Source organism: Dendropsophus ebraccatus, chromosome 1 (assembly GCF_027789765.1).
Source record: "Dendropsophus ebraccatus isolate aDenEbr1 chromosome 1, aDenEbr1.pat, whole genome shotgun sequence".
NCBI classification, from domain to species: Eukaryota; Metazoa; Chordata; class Amphibia; order Anura; family Hylidae; genus Dendropsophus; species Dendropsophus ebraccatus.
In genome coordinates this window covers 131985114-132009408 of record NC_091454.1, presented here as the reverse complement: position 1 = coordinate 132009408, position 24295 = coordinate 131985114, and the positions used below count along the sequence as shown (strand labels likewise).

The 24295-nt window shown below is 50.4% G+C and overlaps 1 long non-coding RNA gene across 2 annotated transcripts in view; it reads left to right on the top strand.

Annotated features, from left to right (window-relative positions):
- Positions 1 to 24295, top strand: part of LOC138798560 (uncharacterized) — a 48398-nt gene that overhangs the window by 3592 nt on the left and 20511 nt on the right. The window contains exon 2 of one of the 2 annotated variants that reach the window (XR_011364102.1): positions 226 to 366. The exons of the other annotated variant lie outside the window; for it this stretch is intronic. This is a non-coding gene — a long non-coding RNA (uncharacterized lncRNA). The remainder of the gene's footprint in view (positions 1 to 225; positions 367 to 24295) is intronic. 2 annotated transcript variants of the gene reach the window in all.

The following is a 24295-nucleotide window of genomic DNA, read 5'->3' as shown; positions in this document are numbered from 1 at the left end:
ACTATATGTGGTTAGAAAGGGATTAGCTATTATATGTTTCATCTGTTCATATTTCTGCTAAATTTGTTAGTTTTCTCTCTTTTTGCATTGCTTCTACTCCATATATTATACTTTTTTCTACTAAGTACATATGTAGTGGACCCAATTTATTACCACTGCAATGTATTTAATTTTGTATTCTTGTACTCATATTCCTATTATACTACATTGTTCCTATATGGATAGTAACCAGATCAACATATGAACATGCTGTGTTCGGGCACCGCCTCCATTGCTACTCTTCATGTATTCCAAGCCTCACTATGACTATACTACTAATGCATGTGTTCCAATCCTCGCTATGACTGTAAATTGCTCCACTACCAGGTATGCCAAGCCTCGTTCTGATTCAGCACAAATAAAACCCTTTTACATTATTTATTAAAATTGTTTTAGTTAACTATTATTACTAGTTATATGACCCCATCCTGTGTATTTATTTTATGTACTTCACTGTGTAACATATGAAATCTAAGGGGAAGGTAGGGATGGGCGATATGGCCATAATTATCTCTATTTAATTCTCAATTATTATTTTTTTTTAGTATTAATAATGTGTGTAGTAGTAGAGGTGTAGTAATAGAGGTATAGTAGATGAAGGGGGCAGAAGTAGATAAATGGAGTAGTAGTTGTAGTGATATTCATTTGTGTGTGTGATAGCAATACCGATACACCCCTGTACACACCACAGGACCTTGTGTTGTGTGGATGTAGCAGGGGGCACTCTGACCTGCAGGAGGAGCAGCTTGCAGCTCCAGGCCCACTCACACTCCGTTTTTGAGCTGGAGGCCGCCGGGCCCTGAGCGCCACTGCTCCCCCTGCAAGTTAAGGCCCTATTACATGGAACGATTATTGGCCGATAATTGTTCCGTGTAATAGAAGGCAACGATCAGCCGACATGAACGATGTCGGCTAATGGTTGCAGTCATTTGTCTTTCAACATGTTGAAAGACAAACAACTCATACAGCAATGATCCGCTGCCGTCACTCCGTGGAATAGGAGCGGCAGCAGCAGACCGCTGTCATATGCTATGGGCTGCCCGAACGATCTAGCAATCATCTGGGCAGCCTCCCCGCACCCTAACACCCCCCCCCCCCATACTCCCTGCTTGCTGCTGCCGCGTGAAATAGCGGTGACAGCGAGCGGGCAACGAGGAGCAAGCAAGCGCTGTCAGCATCGCCCCGTGTTATAGGGGCTTACAAGCGCTCATTTGCTCCTCGTTACCGTGAGTGCGGGAGGAGCTGCAGGGGGGCTGCCAGGGTGGTCGCTACATCGTCCGGGCAGCCCATAGAAGATAGTGGCTGTCTGCCGCTGCGGCTCATATTCCACGGAGCGACGGCAGCAGATTGCTGCTATCACAGTCGTTTGTCTTCAAAATGTTTAAAAGACAAACGAGGAAACGATCAGCCGACATAAACAATGTCGACTGATCGTTGCCTTCTATTCCACGGAACGATTATTGGCCATAACGGACGAGAATTGTTCCGTGGAATAGGGCCTTTAGGCTGTGTTCCCACAATGTCTTTTTCTGGGTGCCCTACGGCCATCTTTTTGGACATCCATCATTTTGAGAAATATGTCCATATTATGCTTATTACTGACATATTTTCGTCTCAAAATGATGGCTGTCCAAAAAGACGGACAATAGACAGTAGTTGTGGGAACATATCCTAAGGATATAGTCACATGTCTGTAATTTCTGTCAGCAATTGCAGACAGACTGTGGATCCATTCATTTGAATGGCCCTGTCCTGATGCAGCCATGCGGCTGTGGCAGTTCAAACTTTTAAAATGAATTACAGTACAGTGAGTAAGGAATACTTAAAGGGGTTGGCCACTTTATAGTAAAATTTCTCAGTGTACAGTATTAGTACCTGTACTCACTGTACTTACTGACAGCAGCTCCCTGTGTACTTCATAGAGCTAATATCAGACTCCCCTCCAGGCTGGGCTGCCCTGCTCTGTTTTTTTTAGTCCATAAAATGGCTGACATGGAGGAGCATGTGACCTTGCCCCTCCCCCCACTGTCCACCACTGTCCACCATATGTCTATGGAGGTGACAGGGGACAAGGCATGTCACATGCTCCTCCATGCCAGCCATTTTATGGACTATAAAAAAAAAACAGAGCAGGGCAGCCAAGTCTGGAGGAGGGGAGTCTGATATTAGCTCCATGAGGTACACAGGGAGCTGCTGTCAGTATATACAGTGAGCACACTTACTAATACTTTGTACTGACCTATTTTGCTATAAAGTGGCCAACCCCTTTAACCCTTAGACGACCCAGGGCGTATAGTTACGCCATGGAAGTCTGTCCCCAGACGACCTAGGGCGTAACTGTACGCCCTGGGTGTTATTCCCGCTATGAAGCGCGCTCCGGAGCGGAGCGCGCTTCATAGGAGGTGGGGGCCGGCTGCAGTGAGCAGCCGGGACCTCACCGGCAATGACACGCTGCCGCGATCGCGCTGCCGCGTGTCATTAACCCCTTAAACGCCGCGATCGCGGCGCGACCGCGGCGTTTAAGTGTAAGTGACAGGGGGAGTCCCCTGTCACTTACCGATCGGGACCCCCGCAGTGTGACTGCGGGGGTCCCGATCGGTAAAACGGACTGCTGGAGGTCTCTTACCTGCCTCCATGCGGTCCGATCGGCGCTCTGCTACTCTAAGCCTGCACAGGCAGGCTCAATGAGCAGAGCGCCGATAACACTGATCACTGATATGCCATAGGCATAGCATTCATCAGTGTAGAAATCCAAGTAATGTATGTAAAAGTCCCCCAAAGGGGCTTCAAAAGTGTAAAAAAAAAAAGTTAAAAACACTAACACACTACCCCAAAACCCCTCCCCCAATAAAAGTTGAAATCACCCCCCTATCCTATTATATAAATAAAACATATAAAAATAAATAAATAGATAAACATATAATATACCGTAGCGTGCGTAATTGTCCGATCTATTAAAATATAACAAGTGTCATTGCGAACGGTAAACGGCGTACACGAAAAGAGGGGAAAAAGTGCGCGGATTACCGATTTTATGTTACATTATATATATAAAAAAATTAATAAAAAGTGATCAAAACGTCCGATCTTCACAAATATGGTATTAATAAAAACTAGAGATCATGGCGGAAAAAATGACACCCCATCCAGCCCCGTAGGTGAAAAAATAAAACCGTTATAAGCGTCACAATAGTCCCATTTTATTTATAATTAATTGCCAAAAAAAAGGATTTCATTAAAAAATACATATATAACATTAGAGAATCTGTGTAACCTGCATATGGTTGTGTTCGGACTGACCTATAGAATAATTGTATCATGTCGCTGTTACCATATAGTGCATAACGTAGACACAGGAACCCCCCAAACGTTACCATATTGCATTCTTTTTTGCGATTTCACCAATTTATATCTTCATAAATAATATATTTGGAATTCCATCATACATGTTATGGTAAAATGAAAGACGCCATTACAAAGTACAACTATTCCTGTAACAAATAAGCCCTTACATGGCCTGTAGATAAAAAACTGAAAGTGCTAGAGCTCTTAGAAGGGGAGGAGGGAAAAACGGAAACACTAAGATCAAAATTTGCGCGGTCCACTGGGTCATTTTGGGCCTGGTCCTCAAAGAGTTAAAGGAAACCTGTCACCATAAAAATAGTAACTAAGCTATCAGCATCATGTTATAGAGAAGAAGGAGCTGAGCAGATTGATATACAGTATATCTTTGTGGGAAAGTTTCAGTACAACTTGTAACACACTGCTTGAAATCATGGATCATTCTGCATTAACCCCTTAGAGACCAAGCCTAGTTGGACCTTAAAGGGGTAGTGCGGTGCTAAAAAATTATTCACAGAATAACACACATTACAAAGTTACGCGGCCGCGTCATCAGCCGCTCAGCTGCGATTGGCTGAGCATAACTGTGCTCTTCCAATCGCGGCTGAGCACAGTTGTGACGTGGTGGAGGGGGGACAGTGGCAGCGATTCGTCCGTCCGAAGATGACGTTTGGCACAAGATGGCGGACGGCATTGACAAGAATCAGGTAATGTATAATGCACCACACACTTCCACGTACACGGGCGGGGGGGGGGGGGACACGGGGAAGGGGGCGATTCACAGACATAACATACATTACAAAGTTGTATAACTTTGTAATGTGTGTTATTCTGTGAATATTTTATTAGCGCCGCACTACCTCTTTAATGACCAGGCTCATTTTTCAAAATCTGACCTGTCTCACTTTATGCGCTTATAGCTCAGTGATGCTTTAACATATGCTAGTGATTCTGAGATTGTTTTTTCGGAACATATGGTACTTTATGTTAGGGGCAAAATTTGGTCACTGTCTTGTGTGTTTTTGTGTGAAAGACATCAAAATATCATGAAAAATTTGCACTTTACGAATTTTGAAATTCTTTGCTTCTAAAAAAAGAAAGTCACATGACGAAAATTAGTTAGTAAGTCACATTATCAATATGTCCTCTTTATTCTGGCTTCATTTCGTAAACATATTTCACTTTTTTAGGGTGTTACGGGGCTTAGAAATGTATCAGCAAATTATGAAATTTTCATGAAATTTCCAAAACTGATTTTTTTTTTAGGCACCAGTTCTTTGTTTAAGTTGATTTAGGAGGCTTGTATATTGTAAACCCCCATAAGTGACCCCATTTTGGAAACTAGACACCATAAAGAATTTATCTAGGGGTATAATGAGCATTTTAACCCTACAGGGGCTGGAGGAAAGTATTCACAATTAGGCCAGAAAAAAATGGAAAATAGAAATTTTCCAATAATATATTTGTTAAGATTAAAGTATCTCATTTTCATAAGCAACATGAGAGAAAATGCACCCCAAATTTTGTAACGCAGGTTCTCCTGAGTACAATGGTACCCCATATGTGGGCGTAAACCACTGTATGGGCACACAGCGGGACTGAAGGGAAGGAGTGCCTATTAGCATTTCCAGTTCAGATTTTGCTGAAGAAGTTTCTGAGCGCCAGGTGCATTTGCAGCGCCCCTGTAGTGTCATCAGAATAACCCCCCCCCCCCAAAAGTCACCCCATTTAGGAAAGTGCAGCCTTCAAAGAATACATCTTGGGGTGTGGTGACCATTTTGACCCCACAGGTATTAGAGGAAAGTATTCAAAAGAATTTTTCCAATAATTTGTTCGTTTAGTTTGAAATTTCTCAATCTGGGGTGGTTACGGGCAATCTGGGGTGGTTACGGGCAATCTGGAGGTGTTTACTGTCTATCTGGGGGTGTTCACTGGCTATCTGGAGGTGGTGACGGGCAATCTGGTGGTATTCACTGGCTATCTGTGGTGGCGACGGGCAATCTGTGGTGGCAATGGGCAATCTGTGGTGGCGACGGGCAATCTGTGGTGGCTGCGAGCAATCTGTGGTCGTTACGGACAATCTGTGGTGGTTACGGGCAATCTGGGGAGGCGACGGGCAATCTGGGGTGGTTACAGGCAATCTGTGGTGGTTACGGGCAATCTGGGCAGGCGACGTGCAATCTGGGGAGGTTGCGAGCAATCTGGGGTGGTTATAGGCAATTTGGGGTAGCTACGGGCAGTCTGTGGCAATCTGTGGTGGTTACGGGCAATCATCTGTGGTTACGGGCTGTCTGCGATGGTTACGGGCAATCTGGGGGGGTGAGGGGCAATCTGGGGTGGTTACAGGTAATCTGGGGTGGTTACGGGTAATCTGGGGTGGTTACAGCTAATCCGGGGCACTTGACTTTGGTGACGGGTAAAAAAGTGCCGGCACCATTTGGAACAAGCGATCAGCGGTATATAGTATATACCGCTGATCACTTGTACTGGGACCACACCGGGTGGTCACCGATTATTGCTCCATGCTCTCTGTGGGTGGTGGAGAGAATGGAGCTTTGATCATTTTTAGGAATCCATCACTGTGAACAGAGTCTGTTCACAGTGATGGCGGTGGCTATCTTGGATCAGATGGCTGCCCAGGGAGGGGAGGGTCAGTGACCAGGTCACTAGGGTTAATTCTGTGGACAGGGGGGGGGGGACATGTTTTCATCTCCTCTCACCGTGGATTCACGGTGAGAAGAGATGAAAGCGTTCAGCTGCACTGTCAATGTCAGTTACCGGTGGCCGCCGCTATACTGGTAATAACAGCGATCGCCGGTGAGGGGACTGGCCGGGACTGAGCCCACACTCTGCCCCAACCCCTCAGCTCCGGTAGCTGAGAGGAGGGGGCTGCGGGCATTACCGGCGCCGCTGCACTATTCTGCCATCGCCATAAAGAGCTGATGGCAGCAGAATAGAGCCCATTAGTGATCGACGTAAAAATCCGTATCGGCGGTCACTAATAACATAATACATGTATTCTCTGGGTCACTAGGGTTACGGCGATACCACATTTGTGTAGTTTTTTTTTAACAATTACCACTTTGGCGCAATAGAAACCATCTTCCTAGCAAAAACCCACAAAAACTGTCGCCACATTGCAAGATCCATAGCGTTCTTATCTTTTGCGTGACAGAGCTGGTTTTGGGCTTATTTTTTGCGGGAAGATCTGTAGTTTCTATTGTACCAAGTTTTATAAGTATATGACTTTTTGATCTCTTTTATGACGTATTTTCTAATGTGAATTGATAAAATACAGCTATTCTTGTACTGTTTTTTTTTATTTTTTTACAGCGTGTGTTGTGCGGTATAATTGTTGATATAGTTTTATAGATTGGGTCGTTACGGACGTAAGGATAACAAATATGTATAGGATTTGTGTTTTTGATCACTTTTATGTGATGTTTTATTGGGTATAGGGAATGTAATGCATTTTTATTATTGGGGGGGCTGTGTTGTGTTTGGTGCACACTTTTTTTCACTTTTTTACTTTTACACTAGTGTACATTACTGTACACTAGTGTAAAATACTTTGATCACTGATACAATACATTGCAGTACCTAATGTTCTGCAATGTATTGTATCATGCCTCATGCTGACAAGCAATAGCCACGGCCACCCCTGTCAGGATGAGGCATCTCCATGGTGACCCCGGGGGCCTTCATTAGGACCCCGGATCACCATGGAGACCACCAGGACACCGGATGGCACCGTAGGACATCGCGATTGCGTAAGTGACCCACGGCGCCGTCCGACTTGTTAGGTGCCGCTGTCATGCTTTGACAGCGGCATTTAACGGGTCAAACTGCCCGGAGCGGAGAAACTTCTGCTCCAGGCAGTTACCGGGGGGGGGGGATGGGGCAATTCATTCCGGGCGGCAATTCATTCCGATGCGTACACCGTTAAAAGGCGTTCGCATCGGAATAAAGACCATTAGTGATCGCCGTTAAAAGGCAGCATGGCGGTCACTAAGGGGTTAAAGCAAATGTACCATTAGAAGCAGTAGAAAAAAATTTTGGTGGCGTGGGGATCCCAGCGGTGCAGTCCTTTTTTTCAAAACTCTTCCCGCAATCGGCACCATTTATTTTGTGCAGCGGTTCGCTTTAAAGAGGATGTACCACCCGGTACATCCTCTTTAACCTGAACCGACGGATCGATCGGCGCCGGCACGGGGAAGCCGGTGCCGTGGTCTGTTTTTCGGACCGCCGTCTGGTTCCCGTGTACGGCGCCGTTCCATCCAGCAGTACCGGCCGGTGCTGAAGCACTGGAGGTCGGCCGGGCCGCCGCCAGTGGGAGGGAATTCCCTCCCCTGTATGACGCGGCTCGCTTAGAATGAATGGAGCCGCGTGCCGGCGCCGATCGATCTGTCGGTTCAGGTTAAAAAGGATGCACCAGGTGGTACATCCTCTTTAAGCACTGAGGCAGGCCAGGCACCCCAGTGTAACAATATCCTCTTCCCTCCGTAATGTACCTCCATTAGAATCAAGCATGGCCGCACCACCAAGGGGAGGGGATATTGTTACACTGGGGGCGCCAGGCCTCCGGTACAGAAAAGGGTCCGGTGCACTCGACTGCGCCAACAAGGTAGTGAAAAAACTCCTAATGGTACATTAGGTACATCACTAATTCTAATGGTACATTTGCGTTAAAGGGGTTATCCAGTGCTACAAAAACATGACCTCTTGTTTCCAGTGCAGGTGCAGTTTGCAATTAAGCTCCATTCACTTCAATGGAACTGAGCAGCAAAACCCCGCCCAAGAGTGGGTCTGTCTCTGAAAGAAAGTGGCCATGTTTTTGTAGCGCTGGTTAACCCCTCTAAGGAGTCCAGTGGACAGTGTCACTCAATGGACTGGGCTCTTTAGTATGGAAAGATAAGAGATATTAATCAATAAATTACAAGTTATACAGAACCTTTTCCCTTAAACATATATATCAATCCGCTCAGATCCAATTATATGCATCAGTTTAAATCTTAGTGCTACAGTACCAACAAAGCTGCGTGGGTTGCAACCATCAGCCCTTAAAGGGAATGTGTCACAAAGTTAAAAAAAAAATTGAAAATGATAAAATTTAATTTATTTTTTTTGTTAATTTATAAGTGTGTTTTTATTTTATTTTTTTTACATGTAAAGAAATAGGAAAAATTCATTATCTAATTTTTCATATTTCCCAGTGATGGCCCCTAGAAAAACTGCTGGTAAAAGTAACCTGAAATACGGCTGTGCTGAAAAAAAAGGCAGACTCTGCTCAACTGCTGTGACATCATCACCTCCCTCCTCTCTTCACAAGGGAACAAAGAGTGGAAAGGTGATATGTGTACTGCTGGGCAGCGCCATTTTGTTGTTGTCTGCATAGAAGTACACCTACAACAAGTCTCCCTAGCCCTTCATACTACACCTCAGTGTCACACATTACACGGGTAGAGGAGGTATATACACACATACAGGAGAGTACAGGCTATTGCTCTCTGGTGTCACACATTACACAGGTAGGGGATATATACATATATATATATATATATATATATATATATATATATATATATATATATATATATATATACACATACAGGAGAGTACAGGCTATTGCTCTCTGGCATCAGCAGTGTCACACATTACACAGGTAGGAGTAAATATATATACAGGAGAGTACAGGCTATTGCTCTCTGGTATCAGCAGTGTCACACATTACACAGGTAGAGGATAGATAGATAGATAGATAGATAGATAGATAGATAGCTTCACTATATCGAAAAGCAGCACTACTTTCAAGATGTGTGGGTGCCAGTAGATAGGTCCCGACCATGGACCAAACTAATACAGTTCGGATAATACTCCACGGCAACTCCAATACGTGTCAAACGTGATTCAAATTTATTCCATCTTGTGATACATCAAATAAATAGTGCAGCACAGCAAATACAGGATGCGTCGTTTCAACGGTCTCCCAGGCTTGAAAAAGACGGTTGAAATGTCGCATCCTGTATTTGCTGTGCTGCACTATTTATTTGATGTATCACAAGAGGGAATAAATTTGAATCACGTTTGACACGTATCGGAGTTGCCGTGGAGTATTATCTGAACGAGATAGAGAGATAGATAATAAATAGGAGATAGGAGTAGGAGAGACCCTTTGCTCTCCTATATGCAGCCACCTCAGTGAAACAAGAGCTGCTGACTGTAATAAGTGACTGTAGTTTGCTGCAGTCAGTGACTGGTTACAATATTTGCTGCCTGTACAGATGTATCAATTACAGTGAAACAAATAGTTGCCAATAGTTCTGGATAGCAGTAACTCCTGTCCTGGGAGCTGATAGTTTGGTGTATTCCTCTATAGTTATATAATCACTGTGGAGGATAATACATGTATGTACTGGTACCTTATCTGTCTGGGACCTGACAAAAACTCCCAGCATACACATGCAATATACTTCACAGTGATTATATAACTATAGGGGAATACACCAAACAAACCATCAGCAGTTGCTTTACGATGGATATAAGGGATCTGTGTTATTACCTTAGCTCCTCCTGCAGCTGTAAATCGTCAGATACCAGTGCAGCAGCTGCACGATCAGAACACTCACAGTCTGGCTTAGTTCCCTGCCCTGTACTCGGCTCATGTGACTGTGACCCCAAAATAACTGAGTACAGGGCAGAGAACTAGGACCAAACTGAGTGCTCTGATCGGGCAGCTGCTGCACTGGTATCTGATGATTTACAGCTGCAGGAGCTCAGGTGATAACACAGATCCCCTGTATCCTGCACTGTATAATGCCCCTATTCCACCGGTCGTTAAGAGGAGCAAACGAGCGCTCTCAGCGCTCGTTTGCTCCTCGTTCCCCGCTTGCTGCTGCTATTCAGTGCGGCTGCAGCGATCGGGTGAGTGCGGGAGGGGCGGCGACGAGCTGCGGGGGGGGGGGGGGGGCTGCTTGGAGGATCGCTGATAGCCCGGGCAGCCCATAGGATACAGCAGCGTCTGCTGCCGATGCTCCTATTCAACGGAGCGACAGCAGCAGATCGTTGCTGTATCAGTCGCTTGTTTTTCAACATGTTGAAAAACAAGCGACTGCAACGATCAGCCGACATGAACGATGTCGGCTGATCGTTGCACTCTATTCCACGGGACGATTATCGTTCGTAGCGGCCGATATCGTCCGAATACGAACAACATTCGTTCCGTGGAATAGGGCCTTAAGACTCCCACTGAGGGAGCAGCGGCACATAGACAGGGGGGAGCAGGGACATATAGGTGGGGGACAGCAGGAGCACATAGCAAGGGGGGGGCAGGAGCACATAGCAAGAGGGGGGAGGGGGCAGGAGCACATAGCAAGGGGGGCAGGAGCACATAGCAAGGGGGGGAGGGTGGCAGGAGCACATAGCAAGGGGAGGAGGGGGGTAGGAGCACATAGCAAGGGGGGTAGGAGCACATAGCGAGGGGGGGCAGGAGCACATAGCAAGGGGGGGAGGGGGGGCAGGAGCACATGGGGGGAGGGGGGGCAGGAGCACATAGCAAGGGGGGGAGGGGGGGCAGGAGCACATAGCAAGGGGGGGAGGGGGGGGCAGGAGCACATAGCAAGGGGGGGGGGTAGGAGCACATAGCAAGGGGGGGAGAGGGGGGCAGGAGCACATAGCAAGGGGGGGAGAGGGGGGCAGGAGCACATAGCCAGGGGGGGAAGGGGGCAGGGGCACATAGGCAGGGGGCAGCAGGGACACAGGTGGGGGACAGCAGGAGCACATAGCAAGGGGGGAGGGGGCAGGGGCACATAGACAGGGGATAGCAGGGACATAGGTGGGGGACAGCAGGAGCACATAGCAAGTAGGAGGGGGCAGGGGCACATAGACAGGGGAGAGCAGGGACATAGGTGGGGGACAGCAGGAGCACAGAGCAAGGGAGGGGGCAGGGGCACATAGGCAGGGTACAGCAGCAGTATACAGACAGGAGGGAGAAGCTGCATACAGACAGGAGGGAGAAGCGGCATACAGAAAGGAGAGAGAAGCGGAATACAGACAGGAGGAGAGAAGCGGCATACAGACAGGAGGAGAGAAGCGGCATACAGACAGGAGGAGAGAAGCGGCATACAGACAGGAGGAGAGAAGCGGCATACAGACAGGAGGAGAGAAGCGGCATACAGACAGGGAGAGAAGCGGCATACAGACAGGGAGAGAAGCGGCATACAGACGGGAGGAAGAAGCGGCATACAGGAGGGAGGGAGAAGCGGCATACAGGAGGGAGGGAGAAGCGGCATACAGATGGGGGGAGAGAAGCGGAATACAGGAGCGAGGGAGAAGCTGAATACAGGAGGGAGGGAGAAGCGGCATACAGATGGGGGAGAGAAGCGGCATACAGGAGGAAGGGGGAAGCGGCATACATACAGGAGGGAAGGAAAAGCGGCCTACATACAGGAGAGAGGGAGAAGCGGCATACAGATGGGGGAAAGAGGCGGCATACAGATGGGGAGAGAAGCGGCATACAGGAAAGAGGGAGAAGTGGCATACAGATGGAGGAGAGAGGCGGCATACAGATGGGGGAGAGAAGTGGCATACATACAGATGGGGGAGAGAGAGGGAGAAGCGGCATACATACAGGAGGGAAGGAAAAGCGGCCTACATACAGGAGAGAGGGAGAAGCGGCATACAGATGGGGGAAAGAGGCGGCATACAGATGGGGAGAGAAGCGGCATACAGGAAAGAGGGAGAAGTGGCATACAGATGGAGGAGAGAGGCGGCATACAGATGGGGGAGAGAAGCGGCATACATGCAGCAGCGGTATACAGGAGGGAGAAGTGGCATACATACAGATGGGGGAGAGAGAGAGAGAAGCGGAATACAGACAGGAGGAGAGAAGCGGAATACAGACAGTAGGAGAGAAGCGGCATACACACAGGAGGAGAGAAGCGGCATACAGACGGGAGGAAGAAGCGGCATACAGACGGGAGGAAGAAGTGGCATACAGGAGGGAGGGAGAAGCGGCATACAGGAGGGAGGGAGAAGCTGCATACATACAGGAGGGAAGGAAAAGCGGCCTACATACAGGAGAGAGGGAGAAGTGGCATACAGATGGAGGAGAGAGGCGGCATACAGATGGAGAGAAGAGGCATACATGCAGTAGCGGTATACAGGAGGGAGAAGTGGCATACATACAGATGGGGGAGAGGGAGAAGCGGCATACAGACAGGAGGGAGAAGCGGCATACAGGAGGGAGGGAGAAGCGGCATACAGATGGGGGAGAGAAGCGGCATACAGGAGGGAGGGAGAAGCGGCATACAGATGGGGGAGAGACGCGGCATACAGGAGGGAGGAGAGAGGCGGCATACAGATGGGGGAGAGAAGCGGCATACATACAGGAGGGAGGCAGCAGCGGTATACAGGAGGGAGAAGTGGCATACATACAGATGGGAGAAGCAGCATACAGATGGGGGAGAGTGAGGGAGAAGCTGCATACAGACAGGAGGGAGAAGCGGCATACATACAGGAGGGAGAAGCGGCATACATACAGGAGGGAGAAGCGGCATACATACAGGAGGGAGAAGTGGTATACATACAGGAGGGAGAAGCGGCATACATACAGATGGAAGAAGCGGCATACAGGAGGGAGGGAAAAGCGGCATACAGATGGGGGAGAGACGCGGCATACAGGAGGGAGGGAAAAGCGGCATACAGATGGGGGAGAGAAGCGGCATACAGGAGGGAGGGAGAAGCGGCATACAGATGGGGGAGAGACGCGGCATACAGATGGGAGGGAGAAGCGGCATAAATACAGGAGGGAGAAGCGGCATACAGATGGTGGAGAGAAGCGACATACAGGAGAGAGGCGGCATACAGAGGAGGGAGGCAGCAGCGGTATACAGGAGGGAGAAGTGGCATACATACAGATGGGAGAAGCAGCATACAGATGGGGGAGAGTGAGGGAGAAGCGGCATACAGACAGAAGGGAGAAGCTGCATACAGACAGGAGGGAGAAGCGGCATACATACAGGAGGGAGAAGCGGCATACATACAGGAGGGAGAAGCGGCATACATACAGGAGGGAGAAGCGGCATACATACAGGAGGGAGAAGCGGCATACATACAGGAGGGAGAAGCGGCATACATACAGGAGGGAGAAGCGGCATACATACAGGAGGGAGAAGCGGCATACATACAGGAGGGAGAAGTGGTATACATACAGGAGGGAGAAGCGGCATACATACAGATGGAAGAAGCGGCATACAGGAGGGAGGGAGAAGCGGCATACAGACAGGAGAGAGAAGCGGCATACAGATGGGGGAGAGAAGCGGCATACATACAGGAGGGAGAAGTGGCATACATACAGGAGGGAGAAGTGGCATACATACAGGAGGGAGAAGCGGCATACATACAGGAGGAGAGAAGCGGCATACATACAGGATGAGAGAAGCGGAATACAGACAGGGGGAGAGAAGCGGCATACAGACGGGGAGAGAAGCGGCATACAGACGGGGAGAGAAGCGGCATACAGACGGGAAAAGAAGCGGCATACAGGAGGGAGAAGCGGCATACAGATGGGGGAGAGAAGCGGCATACAGATGGGGGAGAGAAGCGACATACAGGAAAGAGGGAGAAATGGGATACAGATGGAGGAGAGAGGCGGCATACAGATGGGGAGAGAAGCGACATACAGGAGGGAGGCAGCAGCGGTATACAGGAGGCAGAAGTGGCATACATACAGATGGGAGAAGCGGCATACAGATGGGGGAGAGAGAGGAAGAAGCGGCATATAGGAGGGAGGGAGAAGTGGCATACAGACAGGAGGGAGAAGCGGCATAAAGGAGGGAGGGAGAAGCGGCATACAGATGGGGGAGAGAAGCTGCATACAGGAGGGAGAAGCGGCATACAGATGGTGGAGAGAAGCGACATACAGGAGGGAGGAGAGAGGCGGCATACAGATGGGGGAGAGAAGCGGCATACATACAGGAGGGAGGCAGCAGCGGTATACAGGAGGGAGAAGCAGCATACATAAAGATGGGAGAAGCGGCATACAGATGGGGGAGAGAGAGGAAGAAGCGGGATACGGGAGGGAGAAGCGGCATACAGATGGGGGAGAGAAGCGGCATACCGACAGGAGGGAGAAGCGGCATACATACAGGAGGGAGAAGCGGCATACATACAGGAGGGAGAAGCGGTATACAGGAGGGAGGGAGAAGCGGCATACATACAGATGGGAGAAGCGGCATACAGACAGGAGAGAGAAGCGGCATACAGAAGGAGAGAGGCGGCATACAGATGGGGGAGAGAAGCGGCATACATACAGGAGGGAGAAGCGGCATACAGGAGGGAGGGAGAAGCGGCATACAGATGGGGGAGAGAAGCGGCATACAGGAGGGAGGGAGAAGCGGCATACAGATGGGGGAAAGAGGCGGCATACAGATGGGGGAGAGAAGCGACATACAGGAGGGAGAAGCGGCATACAGGAGGGAGGGAGAAGCGGCATACAGACAGGAGCGAGAAGCGGCATACAGGAGGGAGGGAGAAGCAGCATACATACAGGAGGGAGAAGCAGCATACAGGAAGGAGGGAGAAGCGGCATATAGATGGGGGAGAGAAGCGGCATACAGGAGGGAGAAGCGGCATACAGATGGAGGAGAGAGAGGGAGAAGCGGCATACATACAGGAAGGTGAAGCGGCATACATACAGGAAGGAGAAGCGGCATACAGGAAGGAGAAGCGGCATACAGGAGGGAGAAGCGGCATACAGGAGGGAGGGAGAAGCGGCATACAGATGGGGGAGAGAGAGGGAGAAGCGGCATACAGACAGGAGCGAGAAGCGGCATACAGATGGGGGAGAGAAGCGGCATACAGGAGGGAGAAGTGGCATACAGATGGGGAGAGAGAGGGAGAAGCGGCATACAGACAGGAAGGAGAAGCGGCATACAGGAGGGAGGGAGAAGCCGCATACAGATGGGGGAGAGGGAGGGAGAAGCGACATACAGACAGGAGGGAGAAGCGGCATACATACAGGAGGGAGAAGCGGCATACATACAGGAGGGAGAAGCGGCATACATACAGGAGGGAGAAGTGGTATACATACAGGAGGGAGAAGCGGCATACATACAGATGGAAGAAGCGGCATACAGGAGGGAGGGAGAAGCGGCATACAGACAGGAGAGAGAAGCGGCATACAGATGGGGGAGAGAAGCGGCATACATACAGGAGGGAGAAGTGGCATACATACAGGAGGGAGAAGTGGCATACATACAGGAGGGAGAAGCGGCATACATACAGGAGGAGAGAAGCGGCATACATACAGGATGAGAGAAGCGGAATACAGACAGGGGGAGAGAAGCGGCATACAGACGGGGAGAGAAGCGGCATACAGACGGGGAGAGAAGCGGCATACAGACGGGAAAAGAAGCGGCATACAGGAGGGAGAAGCGGCATACAGATGGGGGAGAGAAGCGGCATACAGATGGGGGAGAGAAGCGACATACAGGAAAGAGGGAGAAATGGGATACAGATGGAGGAGAGAGGCGGCATACAGATGGGGAGAGAAGCGACATACAGGAGGGAGGCAGCAGCGGTATACAGGAGGCAGAAGTGGCATACATACAGATGGGAGAAGCGGCATACAGATGGGGGAGAGAGAGGAAGAAGCGGCATATAGGAGGGAGGGAGAAGTGGCATACAGACAGGAGGGAGAAGCGGCATAAAGGAGGGAGGGAGAAGCGGCATACAGATGGGGGAGAGAAGCTGCATACAGGAGGGAGAAGCGGCATACAGATGGTGGAGAGAAGCGACATACAGGAGGGAGGAGAGAGGCGGCATACAGATGGGGGAGAGAAGCGGCATACATACAGGAGGGAGGCAGCAGCGGTATACAGGAGGGAGAAGCAGCATACATAAAGATGGGAGAAGCGGCATACAGATGGGGGAGAGAGAGGAAGAAGCGGGATACGGGAGGGAGAAGCGGCATACAGATGGGGGAGAGAAGCGGCATACCGACAGGAGGGAGAAGCGGCATACATACAGGAGGGAGAAGCGGCATACATACAGGAGGGAGAAGCGGTATACAGGAGGGAGGGAGAAGCGGCATACATACAGATGGGAGAAGCGGCATACAGACAGGAGAGAGAAGCGGCATACAGAAGGAGAGAGGCGGCATACAGATGGGGGAGAGAAGCGGCATACATACAGGAGGGAGAAGCGGCATACAGGAGGGAGGGAGAAGCGGCATACAGATGGGGGAGAGAAGCGGCATACAGGAGGGAGGGAGAAGCGGCATACAGATGGGGGAAAGAGGCGGCATACAGATGGGGGAGAGAAGCGACATACAGGAGGGAGAAGCGGCATACAGGAGGGAGGGAGAAGCGGCATACAGACAGGAGCGAGAAGCGGCATACAGGAGGGAGGGAGAAGCAGCATACATACAGGAGGGAGAAGCAGCATACAGGAAGGAGGGAGAAGCGGCATATAGATGGGGGAGAGAAGCGGCATACAGGAGGGAGAAGCGGCATACAGATGGAGGAGAGAGAGGGAGAAGCGGCATACATACAGGAAGGTGAAGCGGCATACATACAGGAAGGAGAAGCGGCATACAGGAAGGAGAAGCGGCATACAGGAGGGAGAAGCGGCATACAGGAGGGAGGGAGAAGCGGCATACAGATGGGGGAGAGAGAGGGAGAAGCGGCATACAGACAGGAGCGAGAAGCGGCATACAGATGGGGGAGAGAAGCGGCATACAGGAGGGAGAAGTGGCATACAGATGGGGAGAGAGAGGGAGAAGCGGCATACAGACAGGAAGGAGAAGCGGCATACAGGAGGGAGGGAGAAGCCGCATACAGATGGGGGAGAGGGAGGGAGAAGCGACATACAGACAGGAGGGAGAAGCGGCATACAGACAGGAGGGAGAAGCGGCATACAGGAGGGAGGGAGAAGCGGCATACAGATGGGGGAGAGAAGCGGCATACAGGAGGGAGGGAGAAGCGGCATACAGATGGGGGAGAGAGGCCGCATACAGATGGGGGAGAGAAGCGGCATACAGGAGGGAGAAGCGGCATACAGATGGTGGAGAGAAGCGACATACAGGAGGGAGGAGAGAGGCAGCATACAGATGGGGGAGAGAAGCGGCATACATACAGGAGGGAGGCAGCAGCGGTATACAGGAGGGAGAAGCAGCATACATACAGATGGGAGAAGCGGCATACAGATGGGGGAGAGAAGCGGCATACATACAGAAGGGAGGCAGCAGCGTTATACAGGAGGGAGAAGCGGCATACAGATGGGGGAGAGAGAGGGAGAAGTGGCATGCCGGAGGGAGGGAGAAGCGGCATACAGATGGGGAAGAGAAGCGGCATACAGACAGGAGGGAGAAGCAGCATACATACAGGAGGGAGAAGCGGCATACAGGAGGGAGGGAGAAGCGGCATACATACAGATGGGAGAAGCGGCATACAGGAAGGAGGGAGAAGCAGCATACAGACAGGAGAGAGAAGCGGCATACAGATGGGGGAGAGAGGCGGCATACAGATGGGAGAGAGAAGCGGCATACATACTGGAGGGAGAAGCGGCATACAGATGGGGGAGAGAAGCGACATACAGGAGGGAGGGAGAAGCGGCATACAGTAGGGAGGGAGAAGCGGCATACAGATGGGGGAGAGAAGAGACATACAGGAGGGAGGGAGAAGCGGCATACAGATGGAGGAGAGAAGCGGCATACAGATGGGGGAGAGAAGCGGCATACAGGAGGGTGGGAGAAGCGGCATACAGAAAGAAGAGAGGCAGCAGCGGTATACAGGAAGGAGGGAGAAGCGCCATACAGATGGAGGAGAGAGGCGGCATACAGATGGGGGAGAGAAGCGGCATACATACAGATGGGAGAAGCGGCATACATATGCAGTGTCCCAGAACGCAAGGACTACTACTCCTATTATGGCCATTTCTATTGCTGTGTGCATGCCTGTTCTGGTGAGTGTTTGCACTTCAACTGCTGCTGGTTTTCCCCTAGTATTCTCTGGTAATGTGCATTCTCATGTGTATTCTCATGTATTCCTGTGTATTATTACATTGTACAGTGGTATGCAAGGCTGTTGATCACGTGACCGTGCCAGTGCCCTGTAACCATGGTTCCTCCAATGGCCGACTAGCTCTGGCCAGGAGCAACCAAGCGACCTCCCACTTCCTCCTAACAAGTTAGTCTTCCCCCTGCTCCCGAGCAAGGAGGGTGTGTGTCGTCCCTCTCCTACCTCAGAGAAGTTGAACTTCTTCTTTGCAGCTCCCACTTCACCACTAGAAGTGTGGATCGAGTGCTCTGCTGTGTTCAAGTCTTCGGCTGTATCTGCCTGCTCAAGTGTCCGGAGTCTTCTCTCTCATCTGGGTGTCATTCTGTTATCTCTCATCATCGCTACAAGGATTCACAGCAAGTCTTATTCTCAAGCTAATCCACCCAGCAACGCTATTTCTCTCATACTCCTTCTCCCATCATCCGGCACGTATTCTCACAGCCTATGCAGCACCACTCCTGCTTTATTTGTCAAAGCCTGCTATATACCCGGTTGCATCCGGACAGAACTGTTGCTACTAGTTACCTCATCTATAATAAAACCGCTGTTACTGAACCCTGGCATTGGTGTCCACTTACTGGTGCCCTGACTAAGTGCAGCGAAGAATCGCATGCCCATCATCACCTGCAGATTCCACAGACCGGCCCTACAGCTGTGCCGCCCTCAGGCCTATACCGTGTATAACCCCTGCAGCTGCCCCGGTCATTGCCCGCTCATAACATCAGCACTGCGGAAGTGGCCCCCAGGGGCCAGGGCATCGCATTTTTGGCGTCACGAACAGGATACAAACTGTTGTGCCAACTGTCAGCGCCCCCAGAACTGTACTGAAACCCCCTAGAGACTTTGCTGATTGCTATGGGGTTGATTGAAGTGTTTCGGGCCCTGAACTGTACACAAGATGGCCGCCGTCTTCTTCAATTTCTGGCTGCCCCATACCCCGGTGAGGAGGGGGTTAACAGCCATGCTGCCAAAGCGCGGGAATCGCCCGGTGCCATAGACTTTCCATTGACTGCTCCTGATTGGCTGCCTGGGCTGGATGAAGTCACTGTTGCTGGGCACATTCTGGAACCTGATCCTCCAGCCTGGCGCTCCTCCCCTTCCTGCTACAAGTTCCGGCCAGAGCGTGGCAAGATGGCGTCCTACAAGGATTGTGTACCTGCCGCACCGGTGCCGCTGGAGCCCTCCGTATCTCTGCCAGCGATCGATCCAGTGTGTCTGCTAGTTCCGCTACCTCCAGACAGCGACTCCAGCTGGGGCTCCGTTGCGTCGGACGACATAGGTTCCACCTGGGCTTCCACTCCACTCTGTGCTGACCCGGACGGAGGACCATCACCCGACACCAGTCCTTCCCCGGAGCCCGGCCGTTCCAGCGAGTCCGACCTGGCCTTCTCCACCGGCGGATCCGTGTTACCTGAGAGCATCCAGCATGTGAGTGACCCGGCTCCAGTAGCCTCGGCCCCCAGCCCTAAAGAGGGGAATCCGGCTAGGGCCTCCAAAGTTCCCGGCCTATGGCGACCCCCAGAGTGCGGCTCGCCACCCCTGGGTATTCCGGGACGAGCCCAGGATAGTGAAGTTAGTCGAGGAGATTCGCCAGGCTCTTGCCGCACTGCCTCCGGCGACTGAAGCTGCCGACACCAGGGCGACTGCCGCTACAGCTACCGCCGCCGTGGCCAGCAACACCCACTCCAACCAAGCCGGCCTGCAAGGCCACCACCGCAGCGGGTGCCCTATCCCGTATATGCTCCTCTGTGGGATCACCCTTACACTCCTTACGTGGAGTCGGATGCTGCATCTGAGCGGCTCTTCATTCGCAAGCTGGAGCAACCCCGGCCGGATGAGGCCCCCCTGGAGAGAAGGAGGGGCACCGTCACTAAGTTCGATAAGAAGCGGGGTTATGGCTTAGTAATGGACTCCTACACCGGCCTCCTGGTATTAGTCAATCGCCGGGCTGTTATGAGGGAGTACCAGTCGGGCTACATGAATAACCTTACCCCTGGGGAAATTGTGGAATATTCCCTGGTGGGGGTCAAAAAGGTCCCTGGGCTGCAGCTGTGACCAGGCCTAAAAAGGCTGTACAGAGGCCCTTTCTGCCAACTCCTTCGGAAGACTGAGACGAGGACTGGCAAGACTTTAAGCCCCTAGGCTCCCTAAAAGCTGCCTACGGAGCTGGTGGATCCACTACCACTGCAGCCTGCTCTTCTGCTCCTGCTGCTGTGGCTAAAGCTGCCTGCTCCGCCACTACGGTTACCTATCATGTGGCCCCCATCATTTCTCCTGTCACCACGGTAACCCCTAGTGTTGTGGTCACTACTGCACCCAGCGATGCTGCTGCTCCAGGCCCTCCACGCTTCTACTACCCATGGGAGAAGAAGAAGCAGGAGAAAAAGAAGGGGCCTAATGAGGTTCCTCCTGCCTCTTCCCAATAACAGAGACCAGAGCCCTTAAACTGTTTTGTTGTTTAACTGTTTTGTTTCAGTTCCTGCAACGTTTAAGGTTCGTGCCTGGTCCTCCTGATCAAGTTCCCTGTACTAACCAGCCATGAGCTGATGGACACTTACAATAACAAAAGGTTCTCTAGTGCCTGTCCCAGAGCCTTTTAAATGGACGATGTTCCAATTGCCTAAAAGAGACTCTACCTAACAGAGACACTTAACCCATTCCTTCCTAATGCACTTTCCTGTGATTGTGTGTTCCACACAGGGTATTATTGCACTTATTTCATTATTGCACTTTTTATACTATTACATTCCAGTGTTATCGAAGTCTTTGTATTTCCTCCTCTGAGTAAGCACAAGGTTACATAGATTGCCTCAGAGTAGAGCGCCTCTTTTGTAAAACAGTATATTTTCCAGTGTCTAAGACAGATAGCTCCTCCTCTGAGTAAGAGAAGTCCGTTCATATATACCTCAGAGAAAGTTCAGTTTATGTAGGAGTGTATTTTCTCATCCAGTCTCATTATTGTGTATTATTATCATATCTATAGCTGGAAAGATTTTGTTGAGCCAGTCTGTATGCAGATTTTTCTCAGATTTCCATTCAGATTTCTCTCAGGTTTCATTCAGATTCATGTGAGCCAGTTCTCCTCAAGACCTCGCAGTATTTGTTGTCTTTTGTGTTTCCCTTCCTTTTTGTTTCCAGTGTCTGTTCACCTCCGTCTTGTCCCAACATAGTAGTTGCTACACATAGTCATACTTAACATTCACACTGGTCCATACATATTGCACCTTGGATATCTTTTTGTGTGTTTGGCCTATTGGATAATGTATGTTTGCTTTTATTATTTTGTTCTTTTCTCTTTCAGGTGTCCAAGTCACTTCACACAGACACGCCAAGGCACTACACAGGTCTTCACGTTCTCCTCCAGTAGGGTAACACATTTAACAGAAAACCTACTGTCTAACTGCCTGGAATATGGAGGGTCACCCTCCAGCAGTTAAGTTGTCCTGGCTTACACGTCAGATGGTTCACGCACTAGCTACCTGGTCGCCAGAGTACGTTAGGCACCCCTAGGTGAAGTCCTGCCACTAGGGTTTCTCATTCTCTCTCTCTTCTCACCTGTGCTTTGGGTGTGGGAAACACACACCTCATCACACTCACTCTCATCATTCATTCCTGTTGTTTGATTGTCCAGTCTATTCATGTCTGCTGCCTTCTAGATTCGCCGAGGTCGGCTCAAACTTGCTAGGGAGGTATGCAGTGTCCCAGAAAGCAAGGACTACTACTCCTATTATGGCCATTTCTATTGCTGTGTCCATGCCTGTTCTGGTGAGTGTTTGCACTGCAACTGCTGCTGGTTTTCCCCTAGTATTCTCTGGTAATGTGCATTCTCATGTATTCCTGTGTATTATTACATTGTACAGTGGTATGCAAGGCTGTTGATCACGTGACCATGCCAGTGCCCTGTAACCATGGTTCCTCCAATGGCCGACTAGCTCTGGCCAGGAGCAACCATGCGACCTCCCACTTCCTCCTAACAAGTTAGTCTTCCCCCTGCTCCCGAGCAAGGAGGGTGTGTGTCGTCCCTCTCCTACCTCAAAGGAGTTGGACTTCTTCTTTGCAGCTCCCACTTCACCACTAGAAGTGTGGATCGAGTGCTCTGCTGTGTTCAAGTCTTCGGCTGTATCTGCCTGCTCAAGTGTCCGGAGTTTTCTCTCTCATCTGGGTGTCATTCTGTTATCTCTCATCATCGCTACAAGGATTCACAGCAAGTATTATTCTCAAGCTAATCCACCCAGCAACGCTATTTCTCTCATACTCCTACTCCCATCATCCGGCACGTATTCTCACAGCCTATGCAGCACCACTCCTGCTTTATTTGTCAAAGCCTGCTATATACCCGGTTGCATCCGGACAGAACTGTTGCTACTAGTTACCTCATCTATAATAAAACCGCTGTTACTGAACCCTGGCATTGGTGTCCCCTGACTAAGTGCAGCGAAGAATCGCATGCCCATCATCACCCACAGATTCCACAGACCGGCCCTACAGCTGTGCCACCCTCAGGCCTATACCGTGACAAGTATAACCCCTGCAGCTGCCCCGGTCATTGCCCGCTCATAACATCAGTACTGCGGAAGTGGCCCCCAGGGGCCAGGGCATCGCACATACAGGAGGGAGAAGCGGTATACAGATGGGGGAGAGAAGCGGCATGCATACAGGAGGGAGGGAGAAGCGGCCTACAGAGAGGAGAGAGAAGCGGCATACAGACAGGAAGGAGAAGCGGCATACATACACGAGGGAGAAGCGGCATACATACACGAGGGAGAAGCGGCATACATACACGAGGGAGAAGCGGCATACATACACGAGGGAGAAGCGGCATACATACACGAGGGAGAAGCGGCATACATACAGGAGGGAGAAGAGGCATACATTCAGGAGGGAGAAGGGGCATACAGGAGGGAGGGAGAAGCGGCATACAGACAGGAGAGAGAAGTGGCATACAGACAGGAGAGAAGCGGCATACAGATGGGGGAGAGAAGCGGCATACATACAGGAGGGAGAAGCGGCATACAGATGGTGGAGAGAAGCGACATACAGGAGGGAGGAGAGAGGCAGCATACAGATGGGGGAGAGAAGCGGCATACATACAGGAGGGAGAAGCGGCATACAGATGGTGGAGAGAAGCGACATACAGGAGGGAGGAGAGAGGCAGCATACAGATGGGGGAGAGAAGCGGCATACATACAGGAGGGAGGCAGCAGCGGTATACAGGAGGGAGAAGCGGCATACAGATGGGGGAGAGAAGCGGCATACATACAGGAGGGAGAAGCTGCATACATACAGATGGGAGAAGCGGCATACATACAGGAGGGAGAAGCAGCATACAGATGGGGAGAGAAGCGGCATACAGACAGAGAGAAGCGCCATACAGGAGGGAGGCAGCAGCGGCTAATGAAACACATTGTAGGTGAACGGGACGGACTCCGTCCCGTTCACTTCAATGATTTGTGTGTGCCGTACAGCATCTGTGTAAGTGTTGTGCAAAGACACTATACACAGATGCTATTCAACATGGCAGCCCCCTGTGGCCAGCATTACAGTGTTTTAAAACATTGATAGTACAGGAAAAATAAAAAATACCAAACCACTTATTTTTTATAATTACATTTAAAGAAAAAATAAAAACTGACACTATCCCTTTAAGGTCCATTAATAAATCCTTTTACAGTGCCAGCAGTTATCAAAGGATTGTCTGTTGAAATGACTGTTCTTTAATGTTTATTGTATTACCTACATAGAGGACCATTAATGCAGATATAACTTGTATTGCTCTCTATAAAGGGCAGGGCCGTATTACCAACCGATGAGCACTAGGCTCTATACCTGAAGATGCACCATCTTCACACTGCAATTAG